This window comes from Scyliorhinus canicula, chromosome 1 (assembly GCF_902713615.1).
Source record: "Scyliorhinus canicula chromosome 1, sScyCan1.1, whole genome shotgun sequence".
NCBI classification, from domain to species: domain Eukaryota; kingdom Metazoa; phylum Chordata; class Chondrichthyes; order Carcharhiniformes; family Scyliorhinidae; genus Scyliorhinus; species Scyliorhinus canicula.
The window spans coordinates 265,818,129-265,839,293 of record NC_052146.1 but is presented as its reverse complement, the minus strand read 5'-3'; the positions used below and the strand labels follow the sequence as shown (position 1 = coordinate 265,839,293).

Below are 21,165 nucleotides of genomic sequence, written 5' to 3'. Positions count from 1 at the left end.
TCGGCCGACCCCACTACGCATGCGTGATGGCGCATGGAACGCGCTGACGTCAGCGTCATGACGTGTCCAAATTGTGGCTCCGCCCATTTAAAGCGGCAATGTCCAGCCAAAGGAAGGCAATGTCTACAGTGTGGAAAGCCTGGGCATTACGCGGCCTTATGCAGGTCCGCTCCACCGACCAACAGCCAACGATCTCAGCTGCAGCGCAGCCATGTCCGCTGCGTACAAGGAATGCAGGATTCGGATCCCCACAGCCCAACGGACCCCAATGCTGACTGCCTCGAGTCTCTATATCAAGTGGGCATAATCACCATGCGTGAGCTGGCCTCCACCGTGCCTGCAAACCACCTTTCAATGCTCACTGCGGATCCTGACGACGAGTGGTGTGCTGTCGTCACGGTTAACCTGTCTCGCATCCGATTTAAATTGGACACTGGCGCATCTGCAAACCTCACATTGCAGTCGGACCGCAACAGCATCCGAGACCAACCTGGCATTCTTCCACCAGCCTGGCATTCTTCCACCAGCCTGCCAGCTCCTTGACTACAATGGCAATGCCACAGCTGCCAGTGGATCGTGTCAGCTAGGTGTATCTCACAAGGCAATTAAAGTGACGATACGATTCGGGATCGTCCAGCCTGACAAGGCATCCCTGCTCGGTGCTCGTGCATGCAAAATCCTAAGTCTGGTCCAGCATGTCCATGCCATGTCCTCAACACCAGCGACTGCCTCAACCAATGTAAATCTCCAGGCTGAGATAGACGACATTCTCACGCAATACCACGTGTTTGATGGAATGGGCACGCTCCCATATCATTACAAGATACTGTTCAAACCGAATGCCATCCCAGTCATCCATGCACCGCACCGGGTGCCAGCTCCTCTCAAGGATAGTCTGAAAACTCAGCTTCGAGAGCTCCAAGACCAGGGTATCATCTCAAAGGTCACGGAACCAACAGACTGGGTCAGCTTCATGGTCTGCGTCAAGAAGCCCTCTGGTGAACTCCGCATTTGCATTGATCCCAAAGACCTGAATCGCAACATCATGCACGAGCACTACCCGCTCCCAAAGCGTGAAGAGTTAACCTGTGAGGTGGCTCATGCCAAATTCTTTACCAAGCTGGACGCCTCCCATGGGTTCTGGCAGATACAGCTGGATGAGTTCAGTCGGAAGCTGTGCACGTTTAACACTCCGTTCGGCAGGTATTGCTACAACCGCATGCCTTTTGGTGTCAGATCAGCTTCTGAAGTATTTCACTGCATAATGGAGCAAATGATGGAGGGCATCGAGGGGGTCTGAGTCTATGTGGACGACGTGATCATCTGGTCCACGATGCCCGAGGATCACATCGCTCGCCTCAAACAAGTTTTCCAGAGGATACATGAAAACGGCCTCCAGCTCAACAGGGCCAATTGCTCATTTGGTAGGTCCGCTATCAAGTTTCTGGGTGACCACATTTCACAGCAGGGTGTGCAACCTGACACTGACATGGTGCTGGCAATCAATGCCATGAAGACCCCAGAGGACAAAAAGGCGGTCCTCCGTTTCCTCGGGATGGTGAATTTTCTCGGGAAATTCATTCCCAACATGGCATCCCACACCACAGCCCTCCGTCATCTTGTAAAAAAGTCGACAGTGTTCCAGTGGCTTCCCGCACATCAAGCGGAGTGGCTTGAGCTGAAGGCGAAGCTCACCACAGCCCCAGTACTGGCATTCTTTGACCCAACCAAGGATACCAAGGTATCCACAGACACAAGCCAGGACAGCATTGGGGCGGTGCTCCTCCTGCGAGGTGACTCCTTGTCCTGGGTTCCAGTGGCATACGCTTCCAGGGCCATGACTCCGACTGAACAACGGTATGCCCAGATCGAAAAGGAGTACTTGGGTCTCCTGACAGGAATAGTCAAGTTTCATGACTACGTATACGGGCCTGCCAAAGTTCACGGTGGAAACAGACCACAGGCCTTTAGTCCACATAATTCTAAAGGATTTAAATGACATGACACCTCGGCTGCAGCGAGTTCTTCTTCGTCTCCGGCGATATGACTTTGAACTCGTCTACACACCAGGTAAGGAGCTGATTGTCGCGGATGCCCTATCACGATCCGTCACCACACCGTGTGAACAGGGCCACTTCATTCGCCACATTGAAGCACAGGTGCAGCTGTGTGGCAGCAACCTCCCAGCCACTGATGAACAAGTTATACAAATACGCGAAGATCCCCTACTGCAGCACGTGATGAAACACCTCGCCCATGGCTGGCAAAAGGGGCAGTGCCCCCAGTTCTTCAACGTTAAGGACGAGTTGATAGTTGTTGAGGGGATCCATTTTAAACTAGATAGAATTGTCATTCCCCAAAGCATGCAAAACATGGTGCTCAGACAGATCCATGAGGGTCACCTGGGGGTCGAGAAATGTCGAAGCAGAGCTCGGCAGGCAGTTTACTGGCCTGGCATCAGCCAGGACATTGCCAACACAGTCCTCAACTGCACAACGTGCCAGAAGTTTCAACCAGCTCAGCCCAAGGAAACGCTGCAACAGAATGAGATCATGACCTCTCCGTAGTCCAAGGTGTGGATAGACCTCTTTCGCGCCAATGGGCGTGATTACGTGCTCCTGGTCGACTTCTCCTCCAGCTACCCGGAAGTGGTGAAACGGTCGGACCTCACGTCAAAGTCCATCATCAAAGCCTGCAAAGAGACGTTTGCCAGGCATGGGATACCACTCACGGTAATGAGTAACAACGGTCCATGTTTCTCCAGCCAAAAGTGGTCCGACTTGGCACGATCCTACCACTTTAGTCACATCAAATCCAGTCCCCATTACCCGCAATCAAACGGGAAGGCCGAGAAAGGGATCCACATTGTCAAGCGGTTGCTGTGCAAGGCTGCAGACTCCGCCTCGGATTTCAATCTGGCGCTATTGGCATACAGGGCAACCCCTCTGTCGACTGGTTTGTCTCCGGCGTAGTTGCTCATGAACCGCAACCGGAGGACGACTGTTCCAGCCATCCATGATCCAGACCTTGACCACCTCACGGTGCTGCAGAAAGTGCAGCGATCCGGGGACCAGCAAAAGGTCACGTATGATGCTCATGCCACGGATCTGCCTGCGCTGGCTCCAGACGATGTTGTTTGCGTTCAGCTGCCTGAGGAAGGTTGGTCAGCCCCAGCTGTTGTCGTCAGACAGGCTGCTCCCAGGTCTTTCGTTGTCCAAATGGCTGATGGCTCAATTTTACGGCGCAACAGGAGGGCGCTGCGTAAAGTTCCCTGCCCATCACCCGACCGCACTTCTCCGCATATCATCATGCCTCCTCCGGACGTCTCGCACCACAAGGCCACCGATCTGGCAGTGATCCCACCTGTCCACAAGACCACCAAGATGGCAGCCGTTCCGCCTGTCCAGGTGTCGGCGTCCGCCCCCCCCCCCCTCCACCTCTGCGGCGATCAACGAGAATTCGTCGCCCACCACAAAGACTGAATCTATAGACTTAAATCTTGTAAATTTTGTTCAGTTTGCTCTGTATCTGCACGATAGACATCTTCCCATGTACATATGTTCATTCATTCACCACTTGTATATAGTTATGCATGCATATACAGCCACGTTCCAAAATTTATTTTAAAAGGGGGAGATGTCATAATATCCACTCATGTATATCATGAGATGCAGACAGGCAGTGATTGACACACAGGATAACCAATGAACACACACGCACAGAACAACCAATCACCAGACAGGATACCACCACTATAAAGCCCACAGGGCATTAAGGCTCTCCCTCTCTCACAGGACACAGCCAGGGAGATAGTCACAGTGCACAGGTCAATGAACATCATCACCATGTGATAGAGAGCTCGTCTGGTCAAGCCAGTAGGAGGTTATCGGTGAGGTTAAGAGAGTGTCAACCCACAGCAGATTATGTACAGCAATCAACAGGTTCAATAAAACAGTGTTGGACCATCTCCTGTGTCGGAAGCCTGTTTCTCGTTTTACTGCATCCAGTTGCAGTCGATGTTAGACCAACACAGATAACACATCAGAGTTAACAATGTACTTGCTGTAACCATGACACACTCATGCCTTGTATCATTTTGACATTTGGCACATTATCAGATGCCCTTGCCCCAGGCAGATGAGGGACTCAATGAAATTCAAATGCTGGGATCGGTAATTTTATTAAGACCATGACCTGACCATTACGTGCATGTGACACCTAATGCCCATCTCGCCAGAAACACTAAACACGCTGAGTTATTTTCTTCTTGGCTTCCTTTTTGGCCAAGAAGCAGGAGTACTCCACTGGGCTCCCAAGAAGAAAATCTTGTGACTCTCCTACAATGGGATTTCGCCCCTCCCCCGAATATGTTTGGCCATTCCCCCTTTCCAATCCACTCACTTGTCAACCAGAGATATTTACCGTGGATGTAGCCTCCTGTACTCTTATGGTAATAAGATTCAGGAATGAACAGGGAACTTCTTCTGGCACCAAGTTAGGCGATATTGCAAGTGCAAAAGGGGTTAATTATTAAATTATTCAGTGGTCAAATCAGATAGAGCCTATGAAAACAATCGCAGGGATCATAATACGCGATGATGAAAATTCATGCTTGTTCATTGCAATGCAGCTCGCATGCCAACTTTGTGCTTCTTCTCCTTTCAATTAAGTCGGCATCCTACTTTCCCTGCAATGCCCACTAGCTGGATTAATCAGCAGGGGGTCAATACTGTGCCTGACTAGTGCCACTTAATATACACCTCTTAAAATGGAGATGGCTCGAGCAGCTGCTGGGAATTGTAGTTGAAGAAAGTCTGATCTGGGCAAGAATAAGGAATGGCACAACAGGGAGAAAAAGAGTAGTCTCATTGAAAACCAAACACTTTACTGGAGACCCTGGTGGAGGAGGTGAAAAAAAGAGTTGCCTCATATCTACAACAAGAGGAATCCCTCCAGACACACATCATAAAAGCCAGTGGGAGCTGATAGTTGTGAACTTCAATACTAAGGCTTCAAGCTGCAAGGATCTAGATGTATTGCCTAAGTAGTTTAATCACTTAACATGAGTGGTCAAGATCAAAGGCCACATCCTACCATTAGCATCAGCAGTCTCAACTACTGGTCATTTAACTTGCCCATCAACCATTTCTATCAATCAAACCTTATAAGTGACATTCATTTGCTTCATCTCACTCTCACACACACAGCACCACTGCAAACATCACACCTACACGTCACAGGTTGCACACAGTGCCAGTTATTCAATGATGACAGCCAAATCAGCCATATAGACTGCATAAAACTCCAGACACACAATCTCTTCTCCCTTGCAAGACAACTCTGCTCTCCGGCTTTTCACAGTAACTTCACTTGAAGCCTACTTGTGACAATAAGCGATTCCTTCTTCTTCCTCATCGCACCGCTCCCTCATTCCTGACAATCTTCTAATTTACACGCTGCAAACTATGGATGCAACAATTGTCATGCATTTGGTTTTCATAATGGGATCATCTCCCATCTTGGAGGCTTACTATAGAGAAGAGGCTTAATCAGATCGGCCGGCTGACTTGGCACAGTGGACTAAACAGCTGGCTTGTAATGCAGAACAAGACCGGCAGCGCGGGTTCAATTCCCGTACCAGCCTCCCCAAATAGGTGCCGGGATGTGGCGACTAGGGGCTTTTCACAGTAACTTCATTGAAGGCTACTTGTGACAATAAGTGATTATTATTATTGTGGCAACCACAGCAGGATGGAGGGAATTTTCTGGGGAATAACTCATCTCTTGACTCCCTGTTAATCCAATTAAAGAAACTGGGAGACTATCAGAGCAGATGCCCACAGACAGCAGCCATTATACAAAAACAGATCAATAACAGCCAAGGGGAAATTGACCTAAACATTTACATATCAACTTGGGAGCCAGAGACATCGCACCCAAGTCATGGAAAAAATATCATAATGAATGGGTTTGTTTGGAATAAGGCAGGAACCAGGATGAAGAGATGTGAAGCATCTACCATCCAAACAGAATGTCTCCAGGAAATATATTGATATTTTCTATAAGGTTTAGAAATAAAAAGGTCAAAACATTCGGGTCTTGCACTGCAGACAGAAATAAGAGACAGGAAGATCAACTTGATTCATGGACCAACAGCTCGCACTGGAAAGGCCAACTGTATGGGAGTTGTAAGTATTAGCCAGGTCTGAAGGTTATTGGACTAAGGGTACCAATGAAATTCTGAGGGGGAGTTTAGTTGAACTGATTAAGGTTTGGGTAGAAACATAGGGTTTTGCCTGTAATTTTTCAGTGGGGGCTTTAGTTAATAAATCGTGGTTTTGAATGTTTTGTGGCGTCATTATTCTAGTTTAAAGTTCTTGTCATTTGAGTGTTTTTTTTTGTTAATAAACATGTTTGTGGTTGAGCCTAAAACCCTGCGTCCATGTCGGTTTGTCCTTTATAAAAATCCTAAAGTCAAGAACTGGCAGTAAGGGTAAATAAGAGCGTGCAAGACTCTTTCCACAGCACCTTCCAAACTCACCGCTTCTTTCATCTCAAAGAGCAAGGGTAACAAACCTATGGGAACACTCCCATCTGCAAGTACCCCACACGTGCTCTGTGCCCTCAAGTCACACATCATCCTGACTTAAAATATATGACTATCTCATTGCTGGTGTTTCATTCAGACTCAAAAACAGCTTCTTCCCCACTGTTACCAGACTCCTAAACAACCCTCTTATAGACTGACCTCATTAACAATACACCCCTCTATGCTTCACCTGTTGCCGGTGTTTTCTAGTTACATTGTGTGCCTTTTGTTGCTCTATTATGTATTTTCTTTTATTTCCTTTTCTTTTCATGTACTTAATGATCTGTTGAGCTGCTCGCAGACACTGTACCTTGGTACAGGTGACAATAAACAAATCCAATCCAATCCAATCCAAGTTAACTGAACGGCCATGCTGTAGCAGCAGGATATAGGTACGTCACTGACAATTATTTTCTTTTTTTTGAAATAATTTTTGTTGAAAAATTTTGAATTTATACAACAATAACGCACCATAGTAAAATACCAAAAATAACAATAATATTAGCAATCATAAACATTCGCCCCACCTCCATGAACAACACAGCATTTTAACAACACAAATTAACGCAATATAAAGTTACAGAATAGAAACTACAATAAGGAACAGCCCCCCCCCCCCCCCCCCCCAGGGTTGCTGCTGTTATTGACCAAGATACCTATCTTTGAGCCAGGAAGTCCAGAAAAGGTTGCCACCGTTTATAGAACCCTTGTATTGATCCTCTCAGGGCAAATTTGACCCTTTCCAATTTTATAAATCCCGCCATGTCACTGATCCAGGTCTCCACACTTGGGGGCCTCGCATCCTTCCACTGTAGCAGGATCCTTCGTCGGGCTATTAGGGACGCAAAGGCCAGGACACCGGCCTCTTTCGCCTCCTGCACTCCCAGCTCTACCGCAACTCCAAAAATCGCGCGTCCCCACCCTGGTTTGACCCTGGTTTGACCCTGGATCCAACCACCCTCGACACCGTCCTTGCCACCCCCTTCCAGAATTCTTCCAGTGCTGGGCATGCCCAGAACATATGGGCGTGGTTCGCTGGACTCCCCGAACATCTGGTGCACCTGTCCTCACCCCCAAAGAACCTACTCATCCTAGTCCTGGACATGTGGGCCCGGTGCAGCACCTTAAATTGGATGAGACTAAGCCTCGCACATGAGGAGGAAGAGTTGACTCTCTCCAGGGCATCTACCCAAGTCCCGTCCTCTATCTGCTCCCCGAGTTCCTCCTCCCATTTAGCCTTCAGCTCCTCCACTGACGACTCCTCCACCTCCTACATTACCTTATAGATGTCAGACACCGTCCCCTCTCCGACCCACACCCCCGAAAGCACTCTGTCCATCGTCCCCAGCGAGGGCAGCAGAGGGAATCCCTCTACCTGTCGCCTAGCAAACACCTTTACCTGCAAGTATCTGAACATGTTCCCTTGGGGAAGCCCAAATTTATCTTCCAGTTCCCCCAGGCCCGCAAACCTCCCGCCAATAAACAGGTCCCTCAATTTACTAATGCCCGCCCTTTGCCACCCCCTAAATCCCCCATCTTTGTTCCCCGGGATGAACAGATGATTGCCACTCAGTGGAGCCTCCATCGAGCCCACTGTTTCCCCCCCGATGCCGTCTCCACTGTCCCCAGATTCTTAGGGTCGCCGCCACCACCAGGCTCGTGGTAAACCTCTTAGGGGAGAGCGGCAACGGCGCCGTTACCATGGCACCCAGGCTCGTACCTCTACATGACACCATCTCCATTCTTTTCCACGCCGCCCCTCTCCCCTCCATCACCCATTTACGCACCATTCACACATTGGCCGCCCAATAGTACCCCAGAAGGTTGGGAAGCGCCAGCCCGCCTCTATCCCTCCCTCGCTCCAGGAACACCCTCTTCACTCTCGGAGTCCCATGTTCCCACACAAAGCTCAAAATACTGCTAGTCACTCTCCTAAAGAAGGCCCTGGGGATAAAGATGGGCAGGCACTGAAAGAGGAACAAGAACCTCGGAAGCACCGTCATTTTGACGGACTGTACCCTCCCCACCAACGACAATGGCAGCATGTCCCACCTCTTGAACTCCTCTTCCATCTGACCTACAAGTCTGATGAAATTATGTTTGTGAAGAGTCGCCCAGTCCCTGGCCACCTGCACCCCCAGATACCTAAAGCTCTCCCCTGCCCGCCGAAGCGGGAGCCTACCAATTCCTTCCTCCTGGTCTCCAGGGTGCACCACAAACACCTCACTCTTGCCTAAATTTAATTTATAACCTGAAAATGTCCCAAACTCAGCTAGCAGCTCCATCACCCACGGCATCCCTCCCACCGGGTCCGCCACATACAGTAACAGGTCATCGGCATACAACGACACCCTATGTTCCTCCCCACCTCGGACCAAGCCTCTCCACCTCTCTGAATCCCTCAACGCCATCGCCAGCGGCTCGATTGCCAGTGCAAACAACAAGGGGGACAGGGGGCAACCCTGCCTGGTCCTTCGGTAAACCCGGAAGTACTCCGACCTCCTCCCATTCGTGGCCACGCAAGCCATCCGGGCCTCATATAGCAGCCGTACCCATCTAATGAACCCTTCACCAAATCCAAACCTCCCCATCACCTCCCATAGGTACTCCCACTCCACTCTATCGAAGGCCTTCTCCGCATCCAGCGCCACCACTATCTCTGCCTCCCCCTCAATCGCCGGCATCATGATGACATTCAACAATCTCCGCACATTCGTGTTCAGCTGCCTTCCCTTCACAAAACCTGTCTGGTCCTCGTGCACAACCCCTGGCACACAGTCCTCTATCCTGATGGCCAGGATTTGTGCCAGCACCTTAGCATCCACGTTGAGGAGAGAGATGGGCCTGTATGAACCACACTGCAGGGGGTCCTTGTCCCTCTTTAAAATTAACGAGATCAGCGCCCGCGACATCGTCGGGGGCAAAGTCCCCCCTTCCCACGCTTCATTGAGTGTCCGCACCAGCAAGGGGCCCACTAGGTCCACAAACCTTTTATAAAATTCCACCGGGAACCCATCCGGCCCCAGTGCCTTCCCTGACTGCATCTGCCCGATCCCCTTAACTAGCTCCTCCAGCTCAATCGGCGCACCCAACCCCTCCACCTTCTCCTCCTGCACCTTCGGGAAAGGAAGCCCGTCGAGGAACCTCTCCATTTCCCTCCTCTCCCCCGTTGGCTCCGACTGGTACAGTTCCCCGTAAAAGTCCTTGAAGACCTCATTCACCTCTACCCCCTTCCGCACCACATTCCCACTCTTGTCTCTCACTCCAGCAATTTCCTTCGCCGCATGCGGAGCTGATGAGCCAGCATCCTACTCGCCTTTTCACCATGTTCGTACACTGCCCCTTGTGCCTTCCTCCACTGTGCCTCCGCCTTTCTAGTGGTCAGCAAATCAAATTTAGCCTGCAGGCTGCGCCTCTCCCCCAACAGTCCCTCCTCTGGTGCCTCTGCATACCTCCTGTCTACCTCCAGCATCTTTCCCACCAGTCTATCCCTCTCACTCCTCTCCCTGTGTGCCCGGATGGATATCAGCTCCCCAAGAATCACTGCCTTCAGGGCTTCCCAGACCATCCCCACGTGAACCTCCCCCGTATCATTCACCTCGAGGTACCCCTCAATACTTGCCCGTACCCTCCTACACAGCTCCTCCTCCGCCAGCAACCCCACATCCAACCGCCACAACGGGTGCTGGTCCCGCACCTCCCCCATCTCCAACTCTATCCAATGCGGAGCGTGGTCGGAGATTGCAATGGCCGAATACTCGGCCTCCTCCACTCTCGGAATCAGTCCCCTACTCACCACGAAGAAGTCTATCCGAGAGTAGACCCTATGTACGTGGGAGAAGAAAGAGTACTCGCGTGCCCTCGGCCTCACAAACCTCCATGGATCCACCCCACCCATCTGGTCCATAAACCCTCTCAGTACCTTGGCCGCCGCCGGCCTCCTACCCGTCCTAGAGCTCGACCGATCCAGTGAAGGATCCAACACCGTATTAAAGTCCCCCCCTATGATCAGACCTCCCGCCTCCAAATCCGGGATCCGTCCCAACATACGCCTCATAAAGCCCGCATCGTCCCAATTTGGGGCATACACACTAGCCAGTACCACCTTCTCTCCTTGTAACCTGCCCCTAACCATAACATACCTACCCCCCTTATCCGCCACCACCTCCGATGCCTCAAACAACACATTTTTCCCCACCAGAATCGCCACTCCCCGGTTCTTCACATCCAACCCAGAGTGGAAAACCTGCCCCACCCATCCCTTCCTCAGGCGGACCTGGTCCGCCACCTTCAGGTGGGTCTCCTGAAGCATTGCCACATCTGCCTTTAGCCCCTTCAGATGAGCAAGTACCCATGGCCGCTTCACCGGCCCATTCAATCCTCTCGCATTCCAGGTGACCAACCGGATCAGAGGGCGTCCCGCCCCCCTCCCCCGTCGACTAGCCATAGCCCGTCGATTGCCCGCCCCAGGCCAGCACCCCCTGCCCGACCCAGTCCCCACAGCGACAACACCTCACCTCTGTCCCCCCCAGCCCCCACCAGCTCCTTCTTGACCCTACCAGCAGCAACCCGGTATTCCCCTTTCCCCCCCTCCCTTCCCCCCCAGGCTAGGAACCCTCCCAGCCGCGAACCGTCCTCCATTGTACTTCCGTGGGTCAGCTAACTTCTGCTGACCCCGGAAACTCCCGCCAATAACCCGACCCCTCCCAAAGTGGGATCATCCCCCAATCTATCCCTCCTCCAGGCACCGCTCCAGCGCGGGGAAGAACCAGTTAAGGCCCCGCCTCCTCCCGTCATCGTCTCCGCCCCCCAGCCCCGCAAACCAGAGGAAGGCCCGCGCTTTCGCACTGCCCCACCACACCCTTCTGACGCAGCTCCCAAATACCAGCCCCACTCCATACCCCCAACCCGATATAGAATACAACAAACCCCCCCACCCCTCCCCGCCAGATACAAAACTCAAACAATGCCCCACAGCAAAAAAAACATAACAGAACAAAACCCCCATAAATAACCATATCAAAATTACAAAAGTACAAAAAAACAAAAAAAAGGACACAGCAACAGCAGAAACCAGCAATAAAGCATTACAACCGACCACACAACCCCCAACCCCTAGTTCAAGTCCAGTTTCTCCGTCCGCACGAAGGCCCACGCCTCCTCCGGGGAATCGAAATAATAATGCCGGTCCGAATAAGTTACCCACAGGCGCGCGGGCTGCAACATTCCGAACTTTATCTTTTTCCTGTAAAGCACCTCTTTCGTCCGATTAAATCCAGACCGCCGCTTAGCCACCTCCGCACTCCAATCCTGGTAGATCCGTACTACCCCATTCTCCCAATTGCTGCTCTTCACCTTCTTGGCCCAGCGCAGCACACACTCCCGATCACTGAACCGGTGGAACCTCACCAGCACCGCACGCGGGAGTTCATTCTCCTTAGGCCTCCTGGCCAGTACTCTGTGTGCTCCCTCCAACTCCAAGGGCAGATGGAAAGACCCGGCCCCCACTAGCGAGTTCAGCATTGTAGCCACGTAGGTTGTCAGGTCCGACCCCTCCAGCCCCTCCGCAAGGCCCAAGATCCGCAGGTTTTTTCCGCCTCATGCGGTGATCAAGCTCCTCGAAGCGTTCCTGCCACTTCTTGTGGAGTGCCTCGTGCCCCTCCACCTTACTCACGAGGACCACGGCCTCCTCCTCTCGTTCAGTGGCCTGCGTCTGCAACTCCTTGATGGCAGCACTCTGGGTCGTCTGAATCTCCGACAGCCTTCTGTTCGTTTCCTGCAGAGAGCTCAGTACCTCAGCCTTGAAGTCTGTAAAGCAGCGCAGGAGAGCAGCTTGTTGCTCCTGGGCCCACTGCTTCCACTCCTCTGGAGCTCCGCCGGCCGCCATCTTGGATTCCTTCCCCCGTTTTTTCTGGGGAGCTGCTGCCGTTTTTTCCCCCTTTCCACTCCGAGTTCGAGTCATGGACTGCGGGGAAAGTCGATCAGCACACCTTCTCCCACCGGGAGACGTCGAAAAATTTCCGTTTTGGGCTCTAATAAGAGCCGAAAAGTCAGTTTAAAACGGGAGCTCCCAAATGTGTGGCTTCCTACGTCATCGCCGCCACCGGAAGTTCACTGACAATTATTTTCAATGACAGAATGAAAAAAAACGTTTTTGTTCCAGAAGGGGCTTAACATAAATGTACTTATTAAAATATTAATCAATTGGCAGGAAACATCTGTTGATCCACACTTCAACAATTAATTCAGCTGGATCAATATGCCGTTACTCAATACAATTCCGATAAGGCTTCTTTCAGTAAATAGTATGAGATCCACCAATCCACCCAGATGTTTGTTGAAAGTAACCTTTTCAAATCGCTGCCTGCTGATAGACCCAGTGAAGTACACCACTGTTATTCTTAGAATTTCAGTTGCTACTTATTTTCATTAGTCTGTCTGTACTTCACATCAAATGATTCAGAACACCACATCCCAACATCCTTCCACAGAAAGGTTAAACATAAAAAATAAATGAAAAATTCACTAATTAATTTGTTGACTGAAGCCAACCATAATTGTCCTCCCAAACATTTTAATAGGTTGATAGAGAAACATGGGCTGGAAAACATGAAAGCAAAGTTACAACTATGGTTGTTTTCTTGTTTTGCATAGCTAGTAGAGGTACATAATTGCTTTTGATAACAAGGCAGTTAAAACACTTCACTCATTCCAGGTATAATCTTTCTCATATTCGGGACAAAATGTCAGGTTCTAGATCGTGTGAATTTTCAGTTTGACTGTAAACTCCAGAATCAATGTGCAAAATACTGTAAATGCTTCTGTTTACTCTATAGTTTGGCACTAGGGATTATGCAAGTAAAAATAGCGATGAGGCTAATAGTACTCGTCATTATTTATATGCAAATGGTACAGCAGCATCTAACAGGAAATAATGCATGGCTATCACAGGTATCCAAAAGTAACTGTCCAAGTTGCACCACTGTTAGGTTTGTGAAAATAGTATTTTGATGTGTGCCGCATTGAATGTTGTGTAGTTGCTGCATTTGCAGGGTAACCTTAAACTAAACTTGCTACCGAAAACTTGAGTTCTTGTTTCAAGTATCCTTTTAACAACATGATAGTTTTTAATCACTGCTAACCAACACCTCTGGCAGTAAAAAAAATAACTATTACAAGGATGGATTCTCATTTCTTCAGGTATCAATTGTTGATGGAGATGTCAGGCCAGTTAGCTTAACTTCGGTAGTAGGAAAGATGCTGGAATCTATCATCAAGGAAGAAACAGCGAGGCATCTGGATGGAAAATGTCCCATTGGACAGACGCAACATGGGTTCATAAAGGGCAGGTTGTGCCTAACTAATTTAGTGGAATTTTTTGAGAACATTACCAGTGCGGTAGACAACGGGGAGCCAATGAATGTCGTCTATCTGGATTTCCAGAAAGCTTTTGACAAGGTGCCACACAAAAAGATTGCTGCATAAGATAAAGATGCATGGCATTAAGGATAAAGTAGTAGCATGGATAGAGGATTGGATAATTAATAGAAAGCAAAGAGTGGGGATTGATGGGTGTTTCTCTGGTTGGCAATCAGCATCTAGTGGTGTCCCTCAGGGATCAGTGTTGGGCGCATAATTGTTCACAATTTACATAGTTGATTTGGAGTTGGGGACCAAGTGCAATGTGTTCAAGTTTGCAGGTGACACGAAGATGAGTGGTACATTAAAAAGTGCAGAGGATACTGGAAGTCTGCAGAGGGATTTGGATAGGTTAAGCGAATGGGCTAGGGTCTGGCAGATGGAATACAATGTTGACAAATGTGAGGTTATCCATTTTGGAAGGAATAACAGCAAAAGGGATTTTTATTAAAATGTTAAAATATTAAAACATGCTGCTGTGCCGAGGAACCTGGATGTGCTAGTGCATGAGTTGCAAAAAGTTGGTTTACAGGTGCAATAGGTGATTAAGAAGGTGAATGGAGTTTTGTCCTTCATTGCTAGAGGGATGGAGTTTAAGACGAGGGAGGTTGTGCTGCAACTGTATAAGGTGTTAGTGAGACCACACCTGGAGTACTGTGTTCAGTTTGGTCTCCTTACCTGAGAAAGGACGTACTGGTGCTGGAGGGTGTGCAGAGGAGATTCACTAGGTTAATCCCAGAGTTGAGGGGGTTGGATTACGGGGAGAGGTTGAGTAGACTGGGACTGTACTCGTTGGAATTTAGAAGGATGCGGGGGGGGGGGGGGGGGATTTTATAGAAACATATAAAATTATGAAGGGAGTAGACAGGATAGATGCGGGGAGGTTGCTTCCACTGGCGGGTGAAAGCAGAACTAGGGGGCATAGCCTCAAAATGAGGGGAAGTAGATTTAGGATTGAGTTTACGAGGAACTTTTTTTATCTAAAGGGTTGCGAATCTATGGAATTCCCTGCCTAGTGAAGCAGTAAAGGCTCCTTCATTAAATGTTTTCGAGATAAAGATAGATAGTTTTTTTGAAGAATATAGGACTAAAGGGTTATGGTGTTCAGGCGGGAAAGTGAAGCTGAGTCCATAAAGGATCACCCATGATATCATTGAATTGCAGAACAGGTTCGAAGGGCCAGATGGCCTACTCCTGCTCCTTGTTCTTATGTCAAATTTTAAGTTGGAACTTTTCCTTTCTGTCCCTTTTTACACTCTCTCCAATAATAACGAGCTTTCTTTCCCTCAGTTTATACTTGATTTGACATTGAATTCACCCACTCTATTTTAATCTTCTTTCTTTGTCCTTGTATGCTTTATTTCTCAATCCTATAATTTGACTGGTTGAATGACTACACTGTTTCTTGTTCTTTCATTCAGGTTCCAGATGCTCTGCTTTCCTCACCGGATCATCATCAGCTAACAATTTCAACATCAGTGATGGCTACAGTGTTTTGAGCTGATGAGAGCAGATGCCCAGCTACACCAAAATCTAGCCATTATTACCTTTCAGAGGTTACAAAGTTGTCTTATCAGTTGATTTCCAGGTATGCGAAATTCAGATATTAAGGACTTGTTTTCTTTTGAAAAATGATTTTCATAATTGAAGTTAAGAGTACAGGTAAATGCGTGTGTGGTACGTATTCAATACAATTTAAATTCATCAAGTGAATATGTATATTCATGACTGTCAAAAATTGGGAAAATACTATGACCAGAGTTTCCAACATTAGGTGGATTGGCCATGATAAATTGCCCCATAATATGCAAAAGGTTAGGTGGGGTTACTGGGATAGGGTGGCGGCATGGACCGAGGTAGGGTGCTCTTCCAGAGCGCCAATGCAGACTTGATAGGCCGAATGGCCTCCTTCTGCATTGTCGGGATTCTATGGTGCTATGGTTATGGCAGCTCATAATAATACTGAGTGGAAACTGCTGATGTAAGAACTTCAAGAATTGGTTCCACCAGTTAACTTTTTATGTATTTGGACTTCCAGTGGTGGCATGTAGAAGGAGGTCGCACTCAATGTAGCTCCCACCAGAGTCCTTTGTTTCTGGCCCATATATCCCAGTTCCTGGGGGTAATTTGTGGATAGACCCATCTCATTTGATAGCCTTTTACACAAAGATGTCAAAGACGTGCAAAATGAATACCGGAAAGAAGGTTACAAGCGGTAGCCCTCAGAGGAGCTGGGAAAAGTGCAAAGTCCGGTGGGAACAAAGATGGCGGAGGCATGCTCGCCGGGTGGGGCTGCACATATTACATTGGATAAGCTGGCGGAGGTAATGGCGGTCCAATTTGAAAGACAATTTGGCAAACATTTTGAGAGGCAAGGGAGTTAGATGATGGAGACTATCAAGAAATTGGTGGACAAGTTGTGCCCGATGGAAGGAGGTATTGGGAAAGACCTCGGAGACAGTGCGGGAGCATAGTTAGGTGCTGAAGGAGATGCTGTTGCAACACAGTGACCAGATAGTCTCATTGGAAGCTGAGCTGCTGATGGTGGAGGACAGGAACAAGGGCCTCAGGTCTACGGTTGAGGACCTGGAGATTAGGTCGAGGACCTGGAGATTAGGTCAAGGGGTTCCCGGAGGGAGTGGAGGGCCCGAAGCTGACCGAGTACTTTGCTGCCATGTTCGCAAAGTTGTTTGGGGGGGGGGGGGGTGCGTGGAAGGGAGGAGGAGGAGGATCGAGTTCCCACCCATGGGCTGGACAGGGCCAACTGGTCATTCCAGATGAAGCCGCGGGTGAATGAGTCAACACAAGCGGCGATAGTGTGCTTTCATAGCTATCGGATGGAGGAGGGTCCTGAACTGGGCCAAAGAAAATCAAGGGGTGCGGTGGAAAAGCAACAGTACTGAAATATACCAGCAGAGTTGGCAAAGAAACATGTGGCCCTCAACAGGGCAAAGTCAGCGCTGTATAAGAGTGGTATGCATTTTGTTGTGGTGCATTCGCACCATTCCAGGGATCATTTCTTTGAGACGGTGGAGTGAACAGAGGGGGTTTGAACGGGACTTTGATGATGGCTGGGAAGGGACTGTTTGGGGATGTCGTATTCTTTTTTGGGAGTGGAGAGGTGCGGGGGGGGGGGGGGGGGGGGGGGGGGGGCGGTTTGCTGAGGGAGTTGGGAGCAAGGATTAGAGTAATTTGTGGCCCAAAATGGAGGATTGGGGATGTTAATGGGTTTGTGTTTCAGTTATTTCTTTGCAGAGGGAGGGAGAGTTTTGGTTCTTTTCTGTAATTCATTTCATTTGATGTGGGCCCTGGCACCGGGGGGGGGGAGAAGAGAGAGAGTGGTTTTGGGGGGGGGGGGGGGGGGGAAGAGGGAGGAAGGAAGTAAGAGAGTTGGGAAGGAGAGATAATAGTTCAAGAGGAAGTTGACACTGCGACAACGAATGAACGGGCATCGTGCGACAATCACCAGGCAGGAATGTTCCCTTCCAGTCGGGGAACACTTCAGCAGTCAAGGCCATTCAGCCTCTGATCTCCGGGTAAACGTTCTTCAAGGCAGGACACGCGGCAACGCAGAATTGCCGAGCAAAAACTTATAGCTAAGTTCCGCACGCATGAGTGCGGCCTCAACCGGGATCTTGGATTCATGTCGCATTTCATCCACTCCCCACCATCTGGCCTGGACTTGCAAAATTCCACCAACTGTTCTGGCTTGAGACAATTCACACCTCTTTAACCTGTGATTATCCCTCTCTCTGGATCTGTAATGATTTGATTACCTGCAAATTCTCGCATTCCAAGCATTGTCCGGCATCGCTGACTTTGTCTATATAAACGTTTCTGGATCATACCTCTCCAATCACCTGAAGAAGGAGCTGCGCTCCGAAAGCTCGTGTTTGAAACAAACCTGTTGGACTTTAACCTGGTGTTGTAAGACTTCTTACTTAATATTGGTGGGGAGGATCCAAGTGATGAAAATGAATATTCTGCCGAAGTTCTTGTTTATCTTTCACGCCCTCCCAATCTTTATACCAAAGGCCTTTTTTTGGAAAGTGGACATGATCATTTCTGACTTTGTATGGGCGAGGAAGGCGCTGAGGGTGGGGAGGACCCTGCTACAGAGGCTGAGGCAGCAGGGAGGTTGGTGCTGCCGAACTCGCTTCATTATTATTGGGTGGTGAACGTGGACAAGATGCGGCAGTGGTGGGGAGGAGAAGGGGTAGAGTGGGTTCGGATGGAGGAGGAATCTTGTAAGGGGTCTAGTTTGAGGGCAATGGTAACGGCAGCATTGTCAATGGCTCCGAGTAGGTATTCAGGGAGCCCAGTGATGCACGGTAAAGATATGGAATCAGTTGAGTAGGCATTTCGGTGCGAAGGGATGTCGGTGCTATCTCCGCTGTGCGAGAATCATGGGTTTGAGTCGGGGGGCGATGGATAGTGTTTACAGGGGTTGGAGGAAAGTGGGGTTCGTCAAGGTGAGAGATTTGTATTTAGAGGAAGGGTCCACCAGTCTGGAGGAGCTAAGGGAGAGGGTAGAGCTGCCGATGGAGAAGGAGTTTCAGGTATCTGCAGGATAGGGACTTTGCACGAAAGGTCTGGAGGGGGTTCCCTAGATTGCCGGGCTACACCCTGCTGGAGCAACTGCTGCTTCCGGATGTGGAAGGGGAGGGAAGAATTGGGGATATATACAAGTGGCTGGGAAGTAGGGAGGTGAGTGGGTCATCAATTAGAAATGGGAAGTGGATTTGGGAGGAGAGATCAATTGGGGTGTATAGAGTGAGGCACTGCGTACGGTAAACAGGACCTCCTTTTGTGCAAGGATGAGCCTGATACAGTTTAAGGTGGTGCACAGGGAATATGACTCGGGTGAGAATGAATGGGTTCTTTCTGGGGGTAGCAGATGAGTGTGAGAAGTGTGGGCGGGGGCCAGCGAATCACACGCACATGTTTTGTGGTTGCAAAAAATTGGGAAGATGATGGGCGGGAGTGTTCGTGGTCTTAGCCAGGATAGTGGAGGAGGTAGAGGACCCAGACCCTATGGTGGCGATATTTGGGGTTTCAGAGAAGCTGGAGCTCATGGTGAGGAGGAAGGCCGATGTCTTGGCCTTCGCCTCTCTGATTGCACGGCGGTGAATTTTGCTGGAGTGGCGGTCGGCATAGCCACTGGGGGTATTGGCTTGGTTGGGTGACCTGTACGACTTCCTGCAATTAGAGAAGATAAAGTATGAGTTAAGGGGCTCTTCAGAGGGGTTTGAGGAAAGGTAGGGGATGTTTGTGACCGTGTGAGGGGCTGTTCTTCACGGGGGAGTTGGGGGGGGGGGGGGGGGGGGGTTGAAAAGGGTGAAAAATCTGCACAGACTGTATAGTTGATTGTTGGGAAGTATGTTTCCCAGGGTGTTTATTTGCTGTAACCTGTTTTGATACACGCATGTAATAAAATACATTAAAAAAAAGGTGCTGGCTACTACAGCTGACATGGCAATTTATGGTAGCAACTAGTAGTGAAAATGAATTACCAAAAATTATAATAACATGACGTCAGATTTACAAACAGGAAGTGATTGCCCTATGCCAAACATTTGACAATATGTAGATGAGAACATCAAAAATTAACAGATTGTTGACTGAGCTCACATTAGCAGATCATCAGAAATCAGAGTTAAAGATCCATACAATCATAAGGATTGCCTTGAAATATGAACAATTGTGGAGGGAAATGAAATAGAGATTTCAGATGGATTTGCTGGCAACAGTAGCTTGTAGAGAGCCTGTAAAGCTACCCAAAAGATGACAATGACAAAACAATACCAGAAACTGTCCATCTATGCAAAAAAAAAGTGTCATAGAAGAAAAAGATGACAAGGAAATAAGTGCAGTCAGCCTGAACAAAGGAGCAGCTTCAAAGTAGAAAGATTGTAATCTAATGTAGTTTTTGCCAAGGAAATTGGATAGCTATGTTCACTGTATGAACACAGTAAGAAGTCTTACAACACCAGGTTAAAGTCCAACAGGTTTGATTCAAACACAAGCTTTCGGAGCGCAGCTCCTTCCTCAGGTGCATTCACCTGAGGAAGGAGCTGCGCTCCGAAAGCTCGTGTTTGAATCAAACCTGTTGGACCTTAACCTGGTGTTGTAAGACTTCTTACTGTGCTCACTCCAGTCCAACGGCGGAATCTCCACATCATGGCTACTGTATGAACAACATGTACAGAATGGTTCTATGTTCACTACATGAACAACATCTACAGAATGGTGTGCTACCTAGAACTGAACATATCAAAGAGAGATTGCAAGGTATACTGATGGAAACAGGAAAAATCCAAGTAGGAACAAAAGACATGGGGAAAAGAAATAGGTTCCTGGAAAGTCACTTACACATAGTTAAAGTGGGAAAGTTAAAAGGGAACGAAAATGATCAACTCTGGTATAATTTCTATCTTTGGGAGGATAAAAATTGATCCAAAGGTGAAAGCTGAAACAATACAATATATTACTGACACGGTGACATTTATAAATAACTGGAGGTAATCTTCGAAAAACAGAGGCAATGAGTTAGACCTAAAATTTGCCAGGGCAAAGGGAATTATAAGAAACACTGAGACAGGAATTGAGAACCACTTAAACTAGGTGGGTGAGTGAGGTGGGCCCCTGTGGCTTGAGCAGCTAAAGACAAAATCCTGCACTGAGAGGGTACAAGGCTGTAAATGCTACTACTTAGCAGGAGCAACAAATTATCCCAAAGAACAAAGAGCTACAGTATAGGACTCTCTTAACCCAGTGTTCACTCCATTCAAGTCCAAACGTATACCATTTGTCTGTATGGGCTGTTTCATCATTCTTCATATCAGGGAGCTGGACAATAGCACTCTTCCCTGTCGACACTCATGGAGGATTGGAACATACTAGCCTCAGGGGAGAGAACTGTCTGGATACAGTTAATGCAGTGTAATTTGACACCCATCCACAATAAACGGCCCAAAACCAAATCAAGCACTTTCAGAAAAGACCCAAGGACAGAAGTCTAAAAACTGCCTTGAAAATTATCAAGGCATGTCCATGCATTTTGTCGGCGGAATAGCATGTCAAGCCAAATGCTCCACCAAATAAGGAGGAACTGAGAGATGGCTATATAAAAATAAATCCAAGACCTTGTCAATGGG

The 21,165-nt window shown here is 48.7% G+C and overlaps 1 protein-coding gene across 11 annotated transcripts in view; it reads right to left on the bottom strand.

Annotated features, from left to right (window-relative positions):
• Window positions 1–21,165, bottom strand: part of mta3 (metastasis associated 1 family, member 3) — a 459,196-nt gene that overhangs the window by 254,269 nt on the left and 183,762 nt on the right. The gene's annotated exons all lie outside the window — the stretch shown is intronic.